Source organism: Gossypium hirsutum, chromosome A05 (genome assembly GCF_007990345.1).
Source record: "Gossypium hirsutum isolate 1008001.06 chromosome A05, Gossypium_hirsutum_v2.1, whole genome shotgun sequence".
NCBI lineage: Eukaryota > Viridiplantae > Streptophyta > Magnoliopsida > Malvales > Malvaceae > Gossypium > Gossypium hirsutum.
In genome coordinates, this window is record NC_053428.1 from 102983717 (window position 1) to 103000658 (window position 16942).

Below are 16942 nucleotides of genomic sequence, written 5' to 3' on the forward strand. Positions count from 1 at the left end.
TTCAGGGTACAATCAGATAAAGATGCATCCTGAAGACATGGACAAAACCACCTTCATAACCTTGTGAGGTACTTTCTGTTATAAGGTATGCCCTTTGGGCTAAAGAATGCAAGGGCAACATACCAAAGGGCTATGGTGACCTTATTTCACGATATGATGCACAAGGAAATTGAGGTGTATGTTGATGATATGATTGCCAAATCTCGAACAGAGGAGGAACATATTGAGGTTTTAAAGAAACTATTCTTGAGATTAAGGAAGTTTCAGTTAAAACTTAATACTGCAAAATGCACTTTCGGAGCCAAGTCGGGGAAGTTACTAGGTTTTGTGGTCAGTGAAAAAGGAATAGAAGTTGATTCAGACAAAGTTAAAGCCATACAAGATTTGCCTTCACCGCGTACTCAAAAAGAAGTTCGAGGTTTTCTTGGAAGGTTAAATTATATTGCTCAGTTTATTTCACAATTAACTGAGAAATGTGACCTTATATTTCGCCTCCTTAAGACACAACCAAGGTACTTGGGATGAGGAATGCCAAAGTGCTTTCGATAAGGTTAAGCAATACTTGTTAAATGCTCTTGTGTTATCTCCACCTAATCTAGGTAGACCATTAATTCTGTACTTATCATTGTTTAGCAATTCTATGGGATGTATGCTTGGCCAACATGACGAGCCGGGAAGAAAGGAGAAGGCGATATACTACCTCAGCAAGAAATTCACAGAGTGTGAGATGAGATATTCGCCAATTGAGAAATTGTGCTGTGCTTTAATCTGGACGACTCGAAGGTTGAGGCAATATATGTTGTATCATACTACTTGGCTTATTTCAAAACTTGATCCTCTGAAGTATATGATGGAGTGAACAGCTTTGAATGGAAGAATGGCGAGGTGGCAAATTCTGCTTTCAAAGTTTGACATAGTTTATGTGAGCCAGAAGGCTATAAAAGGAAGTGCGATAGCAGAATTTCTGGCTAGTAGAGCTCTAGAAGACTATGAGCCGTTGAATTTTGATTTCCCAAATGAGGAGTTGATGTGTGTAGCAGCTACAGAGGATTATCCTTGGAAGTTGAGCTTTGATGGGGCATCCAATGCAGTAGGAAATGGAACTGGGGCAGTCTTGGTATCCCTAAATGGTGATTATTATCCATTCACGTGCAAGTTGGATTTTGATTGCACAAACAATATGGCCGAGTATGAAGCGTGCATCATGGGACTCCGAGCGGCTATAGAGCGAAGAATAAGAACCTTGGAAGTTTATGGAGACTCCGCGTTGGTAATTTACCAGCTTAAAGGTGAATGGGAGACAAGGGATCCTAAATTGATCAATTATCGAAAGGTAGTTTTGGGGTTACTTGAGGAGTTCGATGACATCACTTTCAATTATATCCCACGAGACAAAAACCAGATGGCAGATACTCTAGCAACCTTGGCTTCAATGATTAAAGTGAATAAAGAGGAGGAGATGAGACCCATTTAGATGAGTATCTTTGAGGCTCCAGCTCACTGTTGTAACATTGAGGAAGAAGAAAAGGATGATAACCCTTGGTATCAGGATATATTACGATATGTGAGAGATCGTAAATACCCAGAACAGACAACTGAAAATGATAAGAGAACTTTAAGGAGATTAGTCTGCGACTACATTTTGGATGGGGACATCTTGTACAAAAGAAGAAAGGACCAAGTACTGTTGAGATGTGTTGACGCTGTGGGAGCTAAGTTAATCTTGGAAGAAGTTCACGAGGGTGTTTGCGGGGTACACGCTAATGGTTTCATGATGGCTAGACAAATCATGAGGTTTGGATATTATTGGTCTACTTTGAAAGGGGATTGTATCAACTACGCCAAAAAATGCCATAAATGTCAGATTTATGGAGAAAAGATTCATGTACCACTTTCACCTCTACACGTTATGACTTCTCCATGGCCTTTTTCTATGTGGGGCATGGATGTCATTGGGCCAATATCACCAAAAGCTTCAAATGGGCATCGCTTTATTTTTGTGGTCATTGATTACTTCACGAAGTGGGTAGAGGCTACTTCTTATGTGAATGTTACTAAGTTGGCTGTGAGTCGATTCTTGAAGAAAGAGATCATTTGTCGGTATGGGATACCTGAAAGGATCATATCAGACAATACATTGAACTTGAACAACAGAACGATAGCAGAAGTTTGCAGTCAGTTCAAGATTAAGAATCATAACTCTTCTCCATATCGCTCAAAAATGAATGGGGCAGTAGAAGCAGCCAACAAGAACATCAAGAGGATAGTGGAGAAGATGACTGAGACTTATAGAGATTGGCATGAAAAACTACCGTTTGCACTCTTTGTCTATCGAATATCTGTCAGAACCTCTATTAGGGCAACTCTTTTCTCGTTGGTTTATGGGATGGAAGCAGTGTTACCCATTGAAGTGGAAATACCGTCTCTCCGAGTCTTGTCAGAGATAAAGTTAGATGAAGCTGAATAGGAACAATCGTGATAAGATCAGTTGATCTTGATTGAGGAAAAGAGGTTAAGGGCCATTCGTCATGGTCAGATGTATCAAAAGCGAATGATGCAAGCTTACGACAAGAAAGTGCGACCAAGAGAATTCCACGAGGGGGATCTTGTGCTGAAAAAGATCCTTCTCATTCAGAAGGACTTTAGAGGAAAATGGATGCCGAATTGGGAAGGGCCGTATGTCGTGAAGAAGGCCTTCTCTGGGGGTGCATTGATCTTAACGGAAATGGATGGGAAGAGTTTACCAAATCTAGTGAATTCAGACTCAGTTAAAAAGTACTTTGTCTAAATGAGAGGAGAATCCATGGTGAAAACCCACAAAGGGCACCTTGAGTTTTTGGAAAAAAAATATGGAAAGGCCAAGGTGAAAACCCGCAAAGGGCGCCTTGTGACCAAAGGGGATTTTGAGTTGAAAACCCGAAAGGGCAGCTCAAATTTTGAAGAATAAACAGTAATCTTGCTATATCTGATTCAACAAAGAGTGAAGCGCGTTGCATATCAGGGCATCAACAAAATACTTTGGATCTTTTAAACACATGTTGAACTCAAAAAAGTCTTCATGGAGCTGGTGTATAGACGCTCAAGCGGCGATATCTAGGGCATCTAACTTTTGTCCTATTTGCTATCTTTAGATTCTTTTTCTTCTCAAAGATAGGCTTTCAGATTAATTTCCTTTTTATTTTTGACAAATTTATTCAAATCCAATTATTCTCAATATTAAATACATCTTCCATTATTCTTAAAGTATGTTGCATTAAAATAATGATAGATGAACTAAATAATTTTTACAAATGAAGTTTTACTCATTACTCTGGAAATTTCTAGATAATACAAGAAACTAAAACAGAATAATTGTTCGAAGAATTTACGTAAGTGAGGTTTGAAAGAACTCGAGGAAATTCCTTCTTTAGTCCAAAATGATGATTGGACAAATGAAACGATTCGATCTTAAGAGAGGATCATCTTACAGACATTTTTGGTAGGTCCTAGCATTTGAAGAATGGTACAAACCCACAGGCTGAGTAGGAATGATATTTCGAGAGAAATAAGGATAAACTTTTACGAAAGAATGAGTGGTGACGTCTGGAATAGGGGTCATATTCATAAACATTTTGCATTATAACAGGTTTAATTAGGAGCATTTGACTCACTCCAATCATAGCATCCTAATCATTAGACATGAACTCATACACATTATACAGGTTATGTCCTTCAAGGGACAATGAAGATTGATGCACCTTAACCCCCTAAGCAGTAGGGTAACAGGCTAAAGCATAGCAGATTTGACCTTCAGGTGTTTACGCTGAAACAGATCCAAGATAATTTAACATCTCTGTATTGTCAGAGAACAAATCGAAGAAACAGATTTGGCATCTCCATAGTCGACGGAGAGCAGATCGAAGACATAGTAGATCTAACCTTCAGATGTTTTCACATCGAAGTAGATCCAAGATGATTTGGCATCCTTGCGTTTACAATGAGCAGATCGAAGACATAGCAGATTTGGCTTTCATGTGTTTACGTTGAAGAAGATCTAAGATGATTTGGCATATCTGTACTGTTAGAGAACAAATTGAAGAAACATATTTGGCATCTCCATATTCGACGGAGAGCAGATAAAAAACATAGCAGATCTAACCTTCGGATGTTTTCACATCGAAGTAGATCCAAGATGATTTGGTATCCTTGCGTTTACAAGGAGCAGATCGAAGACATAGCAGATTTTGCTTTCACGTGTTTACGCTGAAGCAGATCTAAGATGATTTGGCATCTCTGTACTGTTAGAGAACAAATCTAAGAAACAGATTTGGCATCTCCATATTCGACGGAGAGCAGATCGAAGACACAGTAGATCTGACCTTCATTGAAGCAGATCCAAGATGATTTGGCATCTCTGTATTAGATGGGGAGCAGATCGAAGACACAACAGATTTGACCTTCATTGAAGTAGATCCAAGATGATTTGGCATATCTTTATTAAACGGGGAGAAGATCGAAGACATAATAGATTAGACCTTCATTGAAGCAGATCCAAGATTATTTGGCATCTCTGTATTAGACGGGGAGCAGATCGAAGACATAGCAGATCTGACCTTCATGTGTTTACATCAAAGTAGATCCAAGATGACAGATTTGGCATCTCTGTATTAGACGGGGAGCAAATCAGAGATAACAGATTTGGCATCTCTGTATTTGACGGGGAGCAGATTAAAGAAGCAGATTTGGCGTCTCTGTATTAGACGGGGAGCAGATCGAAGATAACAGATATGGCGTCTCTGTATTAGACGGGGAGCAGATCAAAGATAGCATATATCGCCTTCCTGAGTTGCAGTGAAGCAGATTGAAGCCGTCAAGAGGCCATTTAAAGAAGATCAAGGATCAAGAACTCAAGACTCGGCGAGCCCGGGCAAAATTGGTCCTTTTATAGTCTTTGTTCTATTCCTGTTACACAGCAATGAGCAAAGAGGGGTAGCTGTAGACACTCAATTTTGCCCGGGCCCAGAAATAAGTCCAAAAACAAAAATAATAAATCCAAAAAAAACGAAGTCCAAGTTCAGTCCAGAATTACAAATATAATTTGGCCCGATCGGAATGGCCATTACTTGAAAAGATTTAAGGTCCATCTACAAGCTTGACTCATATGGAAATATAATCTTCAATGATATGCAATCTTAGATATGATATGCAATCTTAGATATGATACAATCTTAGATATGATTGCAATCTTAAAAGATATGATTTTGTAATCTTAGAGATTTAATTTGTAGATACCTTTTAATCTTAACTGTTGATGTAATTGATCTGTACCGTTGGATTTGAGGAGGTTCAACTATAAATAGAGGCCTCTCCCTACATTGTAGACACTGGAGTTTTGGGAAACAATAAAACTTTTTGAGAGCTTTCACTCAAATTTCTCTCCCTCTTACGTTCTTATTTTCTACGGTTTGTTCTTATTTTATTCTTTGTTCATCTTCGTTTTTCAACCCTTTTTATTTTGATTTAATCCATGTTTCCCTATTTTTTTATATATTTTAATTTTTTAAATAATTTTAGTATCATATCAAACTCTTTCATTTTTAATAATTTTTTTTAGTATTACTCTTAGTAAATTATTTTTTTAAATTTTATTCAAATCATTATTTTTAAAATATATATATATTTCATTTAATTGTCATATTTTATCCAAAATTTTTTCTAAAATGAGGCAATGTTTTTCGTATTTAGGAATTCGGGAAACAGTGCCCTAAATGCTAGTTGCAATTTCCCGTTTGTCTAAATGCCTAAAGTATCCTTCTAAATAGATTTTGTAAATCACGAGATGATTTCAGTTATGAGAGTTTAAGAATATCGTGTCCTATCATGCTGGATGTGATGTTTGTATTCTTTCGGAGCTAAGGAATCTCGATTTTTCAACTTAAATAATCTCAGTTTTAAAAAAGGGATCCTATTTTTAAATCCTTTCAAATTTTTGACATTAAGACAGAAAACTATTCAATTTGGTACCAATTTTGGGCGTTGCGAGGGTGTTAATCCTTCCTCGTTACGTAACCGACTCCCGAACCTGTTTTCTTAATTTTCGTAGACCAAAACATTTTATAAGGTGATCCAATCACACCTAAAAAGGTTGGTGGCGACTCCCATTTTCGTTTTTCAAAAGTCGATCCCCATTTTTCAAACATCCCTTTAAAAAATGGTTTCGACAAAAGAGATTAATGATATTTTATGAAGGTAACACACTTATGATAAGGAAATTGGACAAACATTGATTAAGTAGATTTCCTAATGGTATGTAATTAGAAATAGCTCGATCATGATACTATAGTGGAATGACTTCGTAACTAACTAAGTATATAATTAATAGGTAAAAAGCTATAACTTAATTATAAATTATTTGAGCCCTAATTATATATAACCAATTGGTCCCTCCGTTATCTCGTTGAAACAAGAAATGAATTGCATGTAGGACCAAATGGATAGAAATGAATGAAAATGATTAAGTTAGAGAAATGAGTCACACTCGCAAATGTATGCATTTTCTCTCTAACAATAGAAATAACATGAGAGTTAATTTAAGGTTTTTAAATTATTATTTAATTAAATAATTAAAATTCTAAAATGAAATTAGATTAATTATTCATTATGAATCCGTTGAATGTGAAAATTAGATATATTTCCTCACAGATTCTTTTACATTAAAGTTGTCATGACTTTATCAAAATTAGAACTGGGTTGAGAAAATTATTTAATTGAAAAATTAATTTAGTTAATTAAATAAATAATATTTATTTTGAGAATAGAAAACAAATAGTTAGTTGGATTAAATTATAAACTACTATTTACAAAAAAAAATATAAACTACTAGGTCAAAAGTCTAAGAAGCTTATATAATTGGACCTAATACATAAAAGGCCTAATCTGCCTCACATAACATGTGTGAGGGGTAACAACCTTAGGGGAATTTAAGATGGTGTACCCCACCTCTCCTAGTTAGACTAGGAGAGTGTTTTTCTATTAAATAAATATTATTTGTTTAAGTCTTATTCAACCAAGATTCTCCTATCTTTTCCTATAAATAGATGATATTGGTAGAGCTATTTACATAAGTTTTTATACACACGTATATATTGTTATTGTAACACCTCAATTTTGGCGGGTCTAAAATTTTGTCGTATAGCAGTAAACAGACTATCTAGCGTAGTGTTATTCGATGGAATGATTATTTTGGTGTATACGTATGGCTGTATAGTAACTGCCACTTGAGTTAGAAAAAAAATTTGATTACATGACATTCTGCTATATTAAGGAGAAGTCTGTCTAAGGAGATAAAGGGTAAGTATGGAATGAATATTTACCAAAAGTATAGTACACCTGATTTTTCTGGAATACTGTGCTAGTTAGATTCTAAGTAACTTGGTTAGAAATCAACGAAATAGCTAAGCTGGATAATTATGATTGCAAGATATTTATGAATATTTCTCTCGAAAATTGTAGGCCAATAAAAAGGTAAGTTCTAAAACGTAAGACACTTGTTAAATTCCACGAATGGGTTGAGTCATATTTATATATGAGAGATGAGTTCTGAAAGGGTTCTTCTTTATTCTTCATTTTCCTTAAATAGTATTTACTGAGACCTTCTTTAAGTTTGAATGTATCTTACATCAATGATCTAGAAGCTATAATTCTTTTATGATCAGTGGTTACTTCACATCAGGGTGAGTATTTCAGCTTTGCATGTTAAGTTCTGAATGAGTAAATCTGTATGTGGTGATTGAACAGTAAGACTGAGTAAAAGTTTTCTACATGAGATTATTAGTGATTGATATGATAAGTAATTTGTATGTACAAGAGTAGTAATAGTGAAATTGTGTTTCTAAGCAGTGGTTATTGCTGGTTTGAGATGGATATCTGAATCTTGAGTTTTGAACTGCAGTAAGTGAGAATTAGGTTTTTGAACTGCAGTAAGTGAGAATTAGGTGAGTCTCTACTCTGAATCTTACATAACAATACTAGTAAGTAATTTAAATAGAGATGAATTTTGAGTATTTAATGAATGAGTAAAACATCAGAAAGATTTTGCTTGTGCAAAGATAATATATACAAAGTATTTCAGGAGTAAGAAGTTGAACGATAAGTATGTAAGTGAAGTTCAATATGGAAAGGTAAGAATTAGGCAAGTGAGTTACTACTCTAACTCTTACATGTATACTATTCATGCTAAAGTATACCTATATGAAAGCGATCAAACTGGAAACTGGAAATCATGGATAGTATAGTATGAATATGATACTTATATGACTATAGGAATAAATTTATGATTAGATTATGATATAAGTTAGTCTGCTTGAATATAAGTTCTATAGGATGCATGAAGAGTGATATGAATTGTTAGGTTTGGGATGTGTCTGTGTTTGTAATTTTGTACAGTAAGTCAAGTCACCGCAATGATAACTAAGGAATTTCATCGGGATAGTAAACACGAACACTAATATGAAATTCTGAAGGAAAAATTCATGGTCATGACACACTCTGAAAAAGAACTATTGAACGACATTTTATCTAATGAGGTTCTTTGCGTGTCCCAAGGCAATGATGGAAAAATCTCACTCAATGTGAGTTTAAACAAACCCATATCGCAAACATGGCAGTTTTGAGATGCCTGTGTGGTATCTTGTCAGCCTTTGTGGCGTACTTTATATAGATTATGTTTGTGTCATACTCTAATTAGATTACTTTAGAGTGTATTCTATAATAAGGACTTATGACGTGTTCGGTGTCGAAACCATTTTTAAAAGGGATGTTTGAAAAATAGGGTTCGACTTTTTGAAAAATGAAAATGGGAGTCGCCACCAACCTTTTTAGGTGTGATTGGATCACCTTATAAAATGTTTTGGTCTACGAAAATTAAGAAAACAGGTTCGGGAGTCGGTTATGTATGAGGAAGGATTAGCACCCTCGCAACGCCCAAAATTGGTACCAAATTGAATAATTTTGTCTTAATGCTAAATTTTGAAAATATATGAAAATATGATTCCTTTTTGAAATTAGAATAATTCGAGTTTAAAATCAAGATTCCTTCGTTCCAAAAGAATACGAATATCACATCCAGCATGATAGGACACGATATTCTAAAACTCTTGTAACCAAAGTCACCTCGTAATTTTTAAAAATTGTTTAGAAGGGTATTTTAAGCGTTTAGACGAACAAGAAATCGCACCTAGCATATTAGGGCATTATTTCCCGAATTCCTAAATGCGAGAAATATTGCCTTTTTTAAAAAAAACATTTCTTTAATTGTATATTTTTTAAAATCATGATGCAATCAAGATACAATATTAACATATATCAATATCTAACTATGGAACTTCATTAATAAAAAATATAATATAATACATATTATATATATTTATGTATTATGCAAGTAACCATAAAATAATAAGTATAAAACATACATTATATAGCATATACAACATCATTTCATAAAAATAAAATCTAAGATAATAACCTAAATAATCCACAATTCATGCAATTAGGTATAAAAGTATCAAATATTTTAAGAGATAAGTTAATGTACCATGATAATGCTAAGTAACTGCACGATAAACTATGAAGTTTTTTTTTTTAAATAAAGATGAAGATAGATACAATTAACAATGAATGGGGTATTAAGGAATATTTAAACGACATATGAAATATCAAGGAGAAATGGTAGTGAAAATAAAAAAACTTACTAATAAAATATACTATATAATAACCTAAAATATATATATATACATACATAATAACATCAAGTAGGAATAAGACCTCACAAAAAATTTCAAAATATAATGCATATTAATAAAGTATAATATTTAATTATCAATTTACAAATTTACAAATTATGCATAATAATAGATATATATATAAAATAATAAAATAATAAAATAATAGAATATATATTATAAAGAATAAAGTAATAATATAGATTATAAAATGAAGTTTAAATATTTGAGTAAAAATATAATATTTAATAATAATTTATAAATTTCAAAATTATATATAATAATATATAATAAAATATGAAATATCCTATTATATAATATATATATTAAAACATAAAATAATATAATATATATAACATTTAATAAAATATAAAATAATATATGTTAATATAATATAAAAATAATATATATACTTGGAAATGATAAAAATAATACACAATAAATTTTACACATACAAATAAATAATATATGATATTTAAACTAAATAAAATTAAAAATATATAAAAAGATTAAAATTAAAAATGATTAAAACTTTGGGGTTAATTAGAAAAATAAAAAAGAATTTGGATCAATCTAGAACAAGCGTTAGAACTAAGGGACTCACTGGGCAATTAGCCTTAATCCCAAAACGACGTCACTTTCCAAATACTATTTTAAAATCACCATTTGACTAAACTGGAACATAGGTAAACTGTTAGGGCCAAATTAGAATATAAATAAAATTATAAACATTAAAAAAAATCGAAAGGACCAATTTGGTAATTAATCCATTTTTAAAAATACGCGGATCCTCCCCGGGTAATCGGGTCAACACGCGGATCTTCAACTAAAATACGATGTCGTTTTAGGCTTATTGGATTAAGCTAAAACGACGTCGTTCTATTAAGGCTATATAAGCCAAACTTAAAACCCTGAAATCATTTGAAACCCGAGTTTAAAAAAAACTTGAAAAAAACTCTCTGAAAGAGAGTTGAGAGCAGTCCTCTGGGCTCCGGTCTCCGTCGTGTTGAGCCCCGGTCATCAGCCTCACGCGCTTACGTGCCGTCGCCTACTCCTCCCCGTATGGCGGTTGGAAGCCCATAAGTCTCGATTTTCAACGTGATTTCAACGGTAAATTCCTTTTTATTTATTTTAATAGTATTTGCATGTATTTAGGGAAGAAAAGAAAATAATAATAATAAAGGTATATCACCTTTAAGAAACTGCTTGAACTCCTTTCTTTCTTCTGAATATATGTGTGTATATTATTGCCTTTGTAAAAATCCCGCCCCTTACATTGTTCTAAATCAGGCTTTTTATAGCCACTGTACATAGCATTTTTACATGTTTAAAAATATTCCCTGCCATATTTGTTTTGCGTCTGTCCTTCCATTCCATTTTTGTAGATGATCGAGGAGAAGAAGGGGCACTTGATCACGGCGTTGATTTGCGTCTCAATTATAATGAGACACGTAGCCTGGAATCATGGCACCGATGAAGGGTAGCTGAAACGACGCGAGGTGAAACGGCGCTGACCTGCATTGATTTCAACGTGATTTGAGGCCGAAGCTACAGGGTGAGGCGAAGAGACGCATCAGTTGCGGCGCGAAGCTTCTGGAAACCCTAGGGTTTCCAGATTTAGTTTAGGCAATGGGCCTTTCTAGTTTTGGGTCTGGCCTGGGTACTTAGGCTAAAGCTAATTGGGCCTCGGGGTATTTGGGTATCTGGTTGTAAAGGGGCTACTAGGCTAAGCAGGTTATGGGTTTAGTTGGGTCAAAAGAATATTTTGGGCCGTTTAAATTTTGGGTTTGGGTGTAACAGGTAGTAGTATAATCGGGTATTGGGTGTAAAGGGTCTTATTGGGATTTAGGCTAAATGGGTCAATTAATTTGGGCTTTTGTACATGGATTGTAATAAATAAATATTTATTTATTTTTTGTTTTTTGGTTTTTAAAACCCAGGCAATAATGGGCTACTACATTCGGTATATCGTTTGCTTGCCTCTAATGCGTTCTGTGAAGCTTGTTGGGATAGCAAACCAGAGATTATGTATGATTGTCAGTACGATGTGCTCTATTAGGTTTACATGATGTGAACTATCAAGAATGTCTGGTACTATTTGAGTTTGAATGTCTGTCTCAATGGTAAGATAGGAGTAAATTCTTTTAGTTTTATAATAAGTATAGAAAGTGAGGAGTAATGCATCTTATTTTAGAATTATTCTAAATCTGAATTAGTGTTACCTTGAGTTATGGGATTCTAATATAATATAATATGGAAAGTGATTCGTCATAACTCATCATAGTGAGTAATTTTATTGCTATAAATATAAAAAAACTGATTTAGTTTTCAAATTTTTAAATTCTGTTGTAATTGAAAATCATTTTCATAACCGGATTTTTGTAACATATGACTCTTTGGGCTCTTCCAAAATCCTATTAGGGAGACTGTTCCTTAGCATAGCAAGAACTAAAATTAATGTCTTAAAATGGTACACTTACTATGGATTTCGATGATAAGGTTGTTGAATTTAATTTTTATGATTCGTTAGAACACCCTAGTGAAGTGTTTGAAGTATGCAGTGAGGATACAATTGATTTTGTGACAGAATTCTTTGGACTTACACGATGAAACTGAATTGATCCTATTGCTTTGCAGGAACATTAACAAGAAAAAGTTGAGTCAACTAAGAGAACATCTTGTGGTTGAAGAAAAATTGTTATATCTAGTGCACAAGATGGAGGTACTGAAGCTTCTAGAGGATGACATCAATAGTGCAAAATTACCACCCTCTTAATTTGAGCTTTGGTTGGCTATTATGCGAGCATTGAAGTGGGAATCAAACTTGCTGTTTGATCATCTTGATCTATTTAACTACCACTTATCAAGAAACCATTGAAAGCTTCTGCCTCAAGATGTGGAAGAAATTTGGATTAGATATCCGACTTGAGTTGAACAATGAAAAATGTTGAGCCAATGACATTAAACTAAGATGCTTTTTGGTAGGTAACCCAATTTTATTTTATTTTCTTATTTGTTTCAGTAATTTTCTTTATATATATATTTTGTTCTTTTTATTTCTAATTTATTTTTTTCTTCCATGTGATTAGACTCTTATGGCCCATATCACCGCCCATCACATTGCACAACCACAAGGAAGTTTCCTCGTTATACTTAATTCATTCATTTAATTTTATTGTGATAAATTGAGGACAATATATGGATTAAGTGAAGGGGAATTTGTATTGAATTGTTAATTGATATATTCTAATTGTTTATGGTGAATTTTGTTGTTGTTTACTTTGTCCTTGAGTATTAATTGTATTTTCGCCCTAGCATGCTATTTTCATTTGGGGAAATTCAAAAATTTCTTAGTCAATTTTTTGAAGCATCTAGATGTTAGGAAAATGTTGATTCTATAATTCAATTTTGATAAGAAAACACGTATACTTGCTTAATTATTTGAGATTAAATGTATGTGCAAAATTGAATGCTATGTGATGTTAATTTTTTGTTAAATTGGTCGAGATACCTTATTTGCATGATTTTTTTTAGTCGTAAATGAACTTTTGTTTTATCTTGTGTTAAAAAAAAGGAAAAAAAATTAAAAAATACTCCGCTAATTGTTTAGATTATGAGTATTCTTATAATTGTGACCAATTGATTAGCTGAAGTCAGGTGCTTGGGTTGTCATTTGTCTTTGTGTCAAAAGATCAAATGATGTTCTAAGTTATTCACTTACTCCGCTAATCTTAACAATTATGAGTAAAGCTAGTAGCCATCTAAAGATGTGACAAATTGAGTAACTAGGGTGAAGTACTTGGGTTGTCATCCATTGTTGCATAAAAAGATTTAGTGACACTTTAGACACAATTTTTAATTTCTAAAAAAAAATGAACTCAAGAAATGAGACAATTGGTTCTTTATAGTTGAAAATTTTTGTTAATTTTAGTGTTTTGGTAATTTAACATAAATAAAAAAGAGTCAAAGATGCAATCTATCGTAAAAGTTTTGGGTCAAAAAAAAGAAAATTGATGGACAAGAATCTATTTTGGGAATTTTTATTTTGAGATTTATTTGTTAAATAATACTCTTAATTTGTTATTAGAATTATATTTTAATTTTCTAGTATTGTATCTTTCATTTTATTTTTAGATAATTCCTCGATTGATGAATTTAAGTAAAATTAGGAGTTTTATACTTTATTTATAATATATATATACATACATGCGCATAGGATAGAGAAAGTGGAGCCAGGGGTGCATAGCCACCAACTATTCTATTTTCTACAATTTTTATTTTTATTTTAATAAAAGTTATTTTTCATTTTTTTCTTTCATTGTTCTTTAATTTATGAGTACTTAGTTTGGTTTAACTTGAAGTCGACTTCTTATCTTGTCTTTAGAAATGTGAGAGGTTCGAACTTGCACCTAAAATTTTTTATATTGGTATTTGTTATTTCAACGGTTAATGAACTAGACATCGTCGTCTCATAAAATTTGTATTGGAACCAAGTTAAAAAGAGCTCATTGATTTGGTGTTGATAGGCATACAGTTGAAAGTATTGAGTTGATCGTCTATCATATTCAGTCTGCTGAAGAATACATTGGCATGTCCAATTAAGTAGTTGGTTGGGTCCCGTCGAGAGAAATAACAATAAGATCTAAATGACCCATATGGTTGAGGTCATTGGTTCGAATTGGACCTCTTTATTTCGCAAGGCTACCGGAAAGCTAAATAATGGATTGGTGTTTCGTTGTTATTCATTCGGAAAGGGCTAGTTGTTAGGCGTTCCCGCAATTTATTTACACACGGAAGGGTTGGTGGTTTGAGGCATCCTCTATCACTATAACTAACTTATCGGTTGAAAGGGAAGATATTAGCCCAATAACTCAACTAAATTAGCCATGAAAGGGCTGAACTTGTAACACCCCTAATCATGAACCGTCGCCGGAATAGGTTAAGAGGCATTACCAGACTTGTAACTCAGTTCAGAACATTCATTTGTCAATGATCATCTCATTTCAATCAATATCTTTTATCCATATTCAATATGTACTTAAAATGAGCATATAAAGCTTCAACCATGCATTCAGGACTAAATTGATAACATATAAAAATTTCAGAAACTTAGAAAAAATTTCAACTTTTCAAGTGCCACACACCCGTGCGAACAAGCTGTGTGCCTTACATGGCTTGTATATATGCCCATGTCTTAGACCGTGTGAAAACAGGGCATATATACTGACTTGCACCATACGGCAGATGACACGCCCGTGTGCCAAGCTGTGGGAAAAATTAGGGAGGTTAATGACTTGGGTCACACGGCCGGCCACAAGCCCATGTGACAGCCCGTGTACCACACACAGCCAGTAGACACGCCCGTGTGTCTAGGCCGTGTCAAACTTGTAGGGTATACTAACTTTAATTCAAAAGGGTACCCCAAGTAACACACGGCTATGCAGCATGACTGTGTGTCACACACGGTTGAGAAGACACACGCCCGTGTCCCTGCCCGTGTGGACAAAAATAGGCTATTTGCAAAGCTATTTTGCCACCCTAAAACACAAGCATTTACAAGCATAATTGACCACATTTTCTCCGCTCAATAGGAAGCCAAAATAGTCATTTCAATATACATATAAGCCATATCAAAACCTCCCAATTTCATATCCAATTACCTATTTAACAACATGAAAAATCCATTCATCTAACATTAATATAACAAGACTTCACTTGCATAATGTCATTCTATCATTCCTTGCCAAAACACATCATAATTGAACACTTCAATTCAACCATAACATAACATCAAAATAAGCCAAATCACATGGCTTACTTATACACAAAAATATACCAAAGTCATGATAAAAAGTAACATAATTAACATCTTTCAAACTAGCCTATACATGCCATATTTAAAAAACCCACAAGATCAAAAGTACCAATCAGAAATTGGATAGTGTGATGTGCAACTCCGATTTGTCTGGAACGAGCGAGCAACGAGCCTCTATAAAACATAGAAAAAAAACAGAGTAAGCTTTATAGCTTAGTAAGCCGTATAATTCAGAATTAAACTTACCATTCATACATAATCAAAGTAACATTAAAATGCCAACAATTAAATTAACCAATACCTAAATCACAAGCATCTATAACATGTTGGTCATTTGACAATTACATGAATCCATCCATTAATACAACACTTTGCATCATTCCAAAATTCACATATCATATATATAACATTAGTAACATTTATAATCCGTAACTTATCCATATAAACAGTAATTAGGCCCATTGAACTTATTAGAACTTCAAAGGATACTCGAGTGAACATCATTAGTAATCCGTTAATTCATTAACATATATGCTCTTTTGAGCCATGATCGGTAAGCTCCTCCTGAGCTGATGCTGAAAGGGTAAGCTCTATTGAGCTGAATAGTAAACTCATACGAGCTGAAACGGTAAGCTCCAATGAGCTGAAAATAGTATATCGGTAAGCTCATACAAGCTGTGGTGAGTCTGCAACAAATGCAGGAGTTTGACCAAAACTGTAATCCCGGTATTATGTCACTCGTATCCAATGAATTCATACAGTTCAAACAGGGCTCGATAACATATATATTAAATCATTAAATCATTCATACTTCAAGTATTTCAATTTTACTTATATATTTCAATAATTACAAGTATAGAAAAGTTTGATTCTAATTATATGAACTTGATTCGTATCCTCGGATAAAACTATCGGCTATTCGTCGATCTTTCCGTTTCCCCGATCTAAACTCGATCTCGACTTATCTTGATATGATCAAGACACCATAGCCGAATGTCCAAGCTCTCAAATGGTGTTTTTCAAGCCCTAATTTTTGGTGGTAATGTTTTTGGAAGATGAAGACTAATTGTTTTTATCATTTTAACTTAATTTATTATATAATTACCATAATAACCTTTAATAAAACCTTAATAAAACACATAAGTCATGGTCATAAATGTCCACTAACCTTAATCTTGGTATAATAACATGATAAGGACCCTTGATTTACTAAATCATAACAATTAAAACACTTTCAACAATAAAATGCAACTTTTACGCGTCACGCGATTTAATCCTTTTTATTGAATTAAGCATTTAAACGGTAAAATTTCTTAATGAAACTTTCATATAATAATTCTATCATGCTGTAAACCTTATTAAAACAATA

General features: G+C 33.4%; 1 long non-coding RNA gene across 1 annotated transcript; it reads left to right on the top strand.

Moving 5' to 3' along the window:
* Positions 1-10700: 10700 nt before the first annotated feature.
* On the top strand, positions 10701-11693 carry LOC121229623 (uncharacterized). The gene is made up of 2 exons (XR_005927436.1): positions 10701-10868; positions 11144-11693. It is a non-coding gene; the product is annotated as an uncharacterized lncRNA (long non-coding RNA).
* Positions 11694-16942: the final 5249 nt, after the last annotated feature.